The sequence below is a fragment of the Bos indicus genome, chromosome 24 (assembly GCF_029378745.1).
Source record: "Bos indicus isolate NIAB-ARS_2022 breed Sahiwal x Tharparkar chromosome 24, NIAB-ARS_B.indTharparkar_mat_pri_1.0, whole genome shotgun sequence".
Classification (NCBI taxonomy): Eukaryota; Metazoa; Chordata; class Mammalia; order Artiodactyla; family Bovidae; genus Bos; species Bos indicus.
The window spans coordinates 59,079,755-59,086,095 of record NC_091783.1 but is presented as its reverse complement, the minus strand read 5'-3'; positions in this window follow the sequence as shown (position 1 = coordinate 59,086,095).

The following is a 6,341-nucleotide window of genomic DNA, read 5'->3' as shown; positions in this document are numbered from 1 at the left end:
GAAAATACAGAGCCAAAGTGATATTAAAATCCGAGTGCAGGTGAATCAGTATGGTTTTCAGTCCAACCAAATAATGGAACAGTGAACTAAAGATCTGCTATATGATTGGAATACTTGTCAGGATTTTGAAAGGAAACCACAGGGGTGACAATATTAAAATATTAGAACCAAGAAGTGAGTGTAAAAGACAACTTTATATTCCTTAGAAATGGAAAATGTAGCCATAGAGTGTAGTGGTGAAGTACCCAAAGTAGAAGGCCAGTGAACTGTGAGGCTGGTAAATCCTCATCTTAGTGGCCATCAAGATGAAGGCAACAGGTGTAACCACCATATCTTACAACCTCAATTCTAGGCCCGAGCAGTGTAGGCAGAGTTGGTAGGTAGCAGGCTCATGGTTTGAACTCAGATCTTTGAAGTCCTCTCTGTTTCCAGATGACGTGCAGTTTTTTCTTTGCTCAAGGATTTATTTAGCTCTTATTTGTACTTGCCCTGGACTCTGGAGGGTGATTTCTCGTATCCTCCAGAGCCCTCCTTGAGTGCCCCCTGAGACCTTCTCTGCCACCTAATATGAAATAGTCTTCCCTCTTCATTACATTCCTTGTTGTCTTCCTTTACAACTGTAGTTGGCCTGATTTCCTAGGTGGCAGTTTTTTTTTATCAGTCTCCCAAACTAGCCTATAAGCTCCATGAAGTGAAGGCCACACCTGCTGTGTCTTCAGTCTTCTTCCTGCCCTGGCCCAGAGGAGATGCTCAACTTTTATGACTATCTAAGGGCCTCCTATGTGGCTCAACGGTATAGAACCCACCTGCCAATGCAGGAGACGCAGGTTTGATCCCTGGATAGGGAAGATCTCCTGGAGAAGGCTTGGCAGCCTTGTCTGGAGAATCCCATGGACAGAAGAGCCTGGCGGGCTACAGTCCATAGTGTGGCAAAGAGTCGGACACAACGGAAGTGACTTAGCATGCACGCACGCGTGACTGTTAAAAATAAAGCAAGCCTTGATTGTGCCAGGGGAACAGGAGTTGTGCGATCCCGAAGACCAAGAGCATTAGCTGTAACCTCACTCTGCTGTTGACCTTCTGTGCTCTTGAACCTGAGGCTTCCTCTCTCGATCACGGATTTCCTCGTGTGCATAAAATAGAGGCTTGACTGATTACACTCTGTCTCCGTTTTCTCCCTTCTAATTCCCACTCCCTGAATGAAACCAGTTCAGTACAACCTGCGACTGGCTGATGGCTTATTACCATTCCCAGGGAGGGCTGCATTTTAAATAGATAACGCTCCACGTTGATCTCTGTTTTTAGGCTATCAGGCAGCAGGATAAGCGGAAAACCACGGAACTGATGGAGAGAGATAATTTTGCCCGAGGGCAGCCTAACCTAAAAGCCTACCCCTATGAGTCAGCTGTCCGCAGAGTTCCTGCTTTTCTGGGCTTCAGCTTCCCCGCTCCTCTCTTCGGATTTCACAAGGGCTGGAATTTTTAAATTCATTCCTGCCTAGGGACGGCAGCGGGCCCCTCCGAAGTCCTTTGTTCCCACCAGGGTCGGGTCTCTAGCAACCCCAGATTTCTACTTTCCCTTCCTAGTGTGGGTTCTATCTGGCGGGCAGGCACCGTAGTTTGTTTTTGTTTTCTGTTTTTTTTCACGCAGGATGGTATCATCTCTTGCCAAGCCTCCAGTTATTCATCGTGTTATTCTTCTGGAACTAAGTGTCCTAAGCAGGAAAATGAATGTCTGGGCAGCCGGGCCCAGGGTTGGCTCAGACAGTAAAACAAAGAGAGGAAGCGCTGTGCGGTAATAACAATATTGGTCTCGAGACAGAACATAGCACTGGCCCCAGAGGGCTCCGTTCAGAGTCTTCTTCTCTTGAGCTGTTTTGATCCAGTTGTTGTAAGAACCTGCAGCCGTGGGGGCTCTGCTTCCCACCACTGTCCACACGCACGTGCCGTCTCTCTCTCTCTCTAATCGGAGTCCTGCAGAGCCCTAAGCGAGGGCTCTGTGATCTGCCCAGCTGATCCTAGCTCCTGATGAGAGGGAGGGTACATTTTGTCTGTTCACAGGCCCCCACCCTTGTTTTTCCTTTAGCTATCATTTTCCTCCTGGGAGCTGGGCTTCGTTCGAGGTGGCCTTCTGTGATGGCTGGCTCTTAACTAACCCTCAGGGATGGGCTGTCGGGCCCTGCTGGGCACCGGTCCCCCCTCCCGCCCCCCCCGCCAGCAGGGAAGTGACACTGGAATGACTTCGGTCATTGTTTCTTCTCCCAGTGTTTGCTTTCCTCTCAGCCTCAAAATCCAGCCCCTCTGCCCTCAAGGTTTATTGCCAGAGGGGCCATCAAAATGTGCTGGCTGCCATCTCAGTCGTAGAACCATTTTCTTTTTTTCATGAATCCCAGATTTCAAGAGATCTGGGCAGTTTCCAGGGCCATCGTCATTAACACCCTGAATGACAGAGACCCAAGAAAAGGAGGGGAAATTGCAAATGTAAGAGGGACCGTCAGTACCAGCGTGTATCAGTGTGTGTGTGTGCTCAGTCACTTGCCAGTCGCTCCCGACTCTTTGCGGCCCCATGGAGCCTAGCCCACCAGCCTCCTCTGTCCGTGGGATTCTCCAGGCAAGAATGCTGAGGTGGGTTGCCGTGCCCTTCTCCAGGGGATCTTCCCAACGCAGGGATTGAACCTGGGTCTCTTACGTCTCCGCACTGGCAAGAGCATTCTTTACCACTAGCGCCGCCGGGGAAGCCCCATCAGTATGACTTGTGAAAAATGCACCCCTCCCCTACTATTTTCTAAGAAAGGAAAAGGCTACATATATACAGAACAAACATCTTTCTTGGCAGAGTTTGCCTTAAAGGTTTTTTGCCCCCAGAGCAAAACTTTCTGGTTCTAACTAGAAATGTAGCTTGCGGCTACCATCCCCACGAGTCTACATGAGATCAAGGGACCAAAGCCACCCGCATCTCCTGGGAACCAGAAATGCAGACTCTTGGCCCCATTCCATTCCTACTGCGTCAGAATCTGCATTTTAAGACCTTCTCCAGGGGATTCATATGCTCCTTAAAGGCCAAGAGGCACTGTGATCCTCACTCACTGTTAACTTTTTTTAAACTAGCACCATGTAATCTGAGAGAATTTACAGGGCTTCCCTGGTGGCTCAGAGGTTAAAGTGTCTCCCTCCAATGCGGGAGACCCAGGCTGGATCCCTGGGTCGGGAAGATCTCCTGGAGAAGGAAATGGTAACCCACTCCAGTATTCTTGCCTGGAGAATCCCATGGACGGAGAAGCCTGGTAGGCTACAGTCCACGCGGTCACAGAGTCGGACACGAATGAGCGACTTCACTCACTCACTCTGTGCCCACAACAGGCTGAGGTCAACCATTTACAGGGAAATTGGAAACAAGAAAGTGCACTGATTTCCATGCACTTAGTGGTTAGAAAAGAAAAAAAAAAACCTCTGACACCTGCTGGGATGTGTAAAAATTGTATTTTTCCATCCCCCCCCCCCTTTTTTTTAATGTTTATTTGATTGGGCTGCACCAGTTCTTAGCTGTGGCGTGCAGGCTCTAACTCCCTGACCAGGGATCGAAGCCAAGCCCCCTGCATTGGGAGCTCGGAGTCTTAGCCACTGGACCACCGGGGAAGTTTCCTCATCCTTTACTTGTTTGACTTGTTTGGGCTGATTGGTAAAAAGCAGATTGGGAGGTTGGTTTTTTTTTTCCTTCCGTTTTTTTGGAAGACAAAGGAAGCATACTTTGCTCTCAGGGCTAACAGACATGGTAGAGAAATTTTAAATGCTTTAAGAGCTTTTGTAAAATAAGTAAGTAGACCAATGGGATGTTTAATGTTAGTTATCTCTATGAAGGAGCGGTGCTCTTTAACTGGGTATTTGTGGGAGGCAGCGAGAGATGCTCCGAGCTGGCTTTTTGTTGACTTCAAAATGTGTCAATAGACCCACCTTTAAAATAACCACTATTGTATTGTCTTGTAGTGGGAATGTGAGGGGTTCCCCTTAGACTAGATCTTAAACAAGTTAACAGTTTATGACTGTTTATAATTCTTTATACCTTTTGTACTTGAGGACGAGGGCAGAGATGGGGAAAGGAGCTTTGTAGAATCAGAAGTTCAGTGGGGAGGGATTGGCCTAGTAACTCCCATTTAAACTTGTGCCTAATTTTCTTAGATATTAATTACATAGAATAACATATAGGTCAAATTTTTTCCACATCATAATTTCTTAAACACTAGAGTACACAGAATATTAAATATGTACAATCTCCTCCCCAAATGTTAATCCTGAAGATCTGATTGTCTTAAACATTTCTATACCTAATTCAAATTCTTCGCCAGGTTGAAAGATAGTATTTCAAAAAAAAGAAACTATTCTTTCGAACTACCCAAATTCGGGGGTTGTCTTCCCATGTAATTTGGGGTGTTGGAATATTCATTGGATTCTCGGCGGACTCTCTGAAGGAACATGCTGAGTCTTATTTATAGTCTAGAACAGGGACTTGAACCTGCAGCTCCCATGGCTATTATAACATTATTTCAGTCTCTCACAGTCTATAACCCATCTTATTGGTCTCTTAATTGATCTGTATTTCTTTGGATCTTTAAGAAATGTGTTTCCTATCTTCCCAGGATTCTCTTCTTAAACTTCCAACCTCAGGAGCACACAATTCTTTTCCCACCTCTCCTCAGATTTATTGAGATAGAGTCGAAATATAATATAAGGTAAGTTTAAGGCACACAAATGTTCTGATCTGATACACTTACAAATGTACCAAAATGATTTCCCCACAGTGTAGCTGACACCGTCCATCCCCTCACATATGGTGAGAACGTTTCCACATCTATTCTCTCGGCAACTTTCCAAAATATAACACAGTGCTGTTAACCACAATCGCCATCTGCACATTAGATCCCCTGAACATAGTCTTATAACTGAAAGGACCACACAGTATTCAAGGGCTCTAATCAGATTCTGGACAAAGCCCATGGCCTTACATGAGAATCTGGTTACAGTGCCCAAGTCCATTCTATTGACAAACTCCAACACACACACACACACACACACACACGCACACGCGCACACGCACACGCACACACACACACGCACGCACACACGCACACGCATACACAGAGGCACAACAGCCAAGGTATAGAAATAATTATGCAGGGCAATGATGCCCAATTTCCGAGTTAAGGAATATCTTTTACATGAGAAGGGGAAATATACAAATTGTCCTGCTCTTTCAACAGCTTAGTACAGTTTTAAGGAAATCAATATATTTCTAACCAGACACAGTATATAACAATATATTTTAAAATAATATAAAGAGAAAAGTGACATCTGGAAGGACTAGGAATGTTTGTGTAATCCAATGGTTTCTTACTTGAGTAAGATCTACGTAAAAAGGGGAAATCATCTATTTTTGGTTCCTTGGATATCCATCTATGTAAAAGAGGAAGAGAAAACAACCCCCTTCCCCCAGCAAAAAGTGTGATTTTACTTTAGAACAAATCAGGAAAATTAGATATGCTGTCTCTATGATTTCTCTGCTTAAAGACTTTTTTTTTTTACTGCAATGTCATAACTTTTATATATAAATATGCTAACTGTTTCTGATGAAACAGAAGGACTTTCTACTTCCTGATAAGAACTTTGGGGACTAGAGCACAAAACTGTGGCCAGTTGGGACTGAAAAGGGAGGGCTTGCATAAGGCAGTCCTTGAGACGTCTAGAGTCACCCATACCCTCCATCAGTTCCCATATATCAAGAAGAGTCTGCGTGGCTGTGGTTTCTGACGTCACTTTACAGAGGGAGGGGACTCTTTCTGGATGCTATTTTTAGCTGAGGTCTGTTTTTGTTTTTAAGTCACAAGTTTCCAGTTCTATAATGTTATTCAGCAAATAAGTCTCCTGTTTCTTTTCTTATACGCACAGGCTCCTAGATAACTAGAAGAATGTAAACGGATTAGGTAAGGTTAAATGTGTATCAGTCTCATATAGTGTATTATTTACTTGCTATTGCCACCACATAAAATAAATGTTGTTTCAATTTTACAAGATCTGACAACTCACCTTAGGCACACAGCTAGTAAAGTGGGACAGAGTTGGGATTCAAACCGAGAGTCTTTAAGCTTCACATTCAAGCCAAGTGAAAGTCCTTCTTGGGGGTTCACATCAGCATCTTATGAATTCTACTGAGGAAGGTTAAGTTCACGTGGTTTGAAATTATTACAAACGTCAAATATATCACCATAATGTAACTTCTCCTTTGATTACTCAAATGACGAGATATGTACATGCATAAAGTCTCAACCCACTCCAGTATTCTTGCCTGGA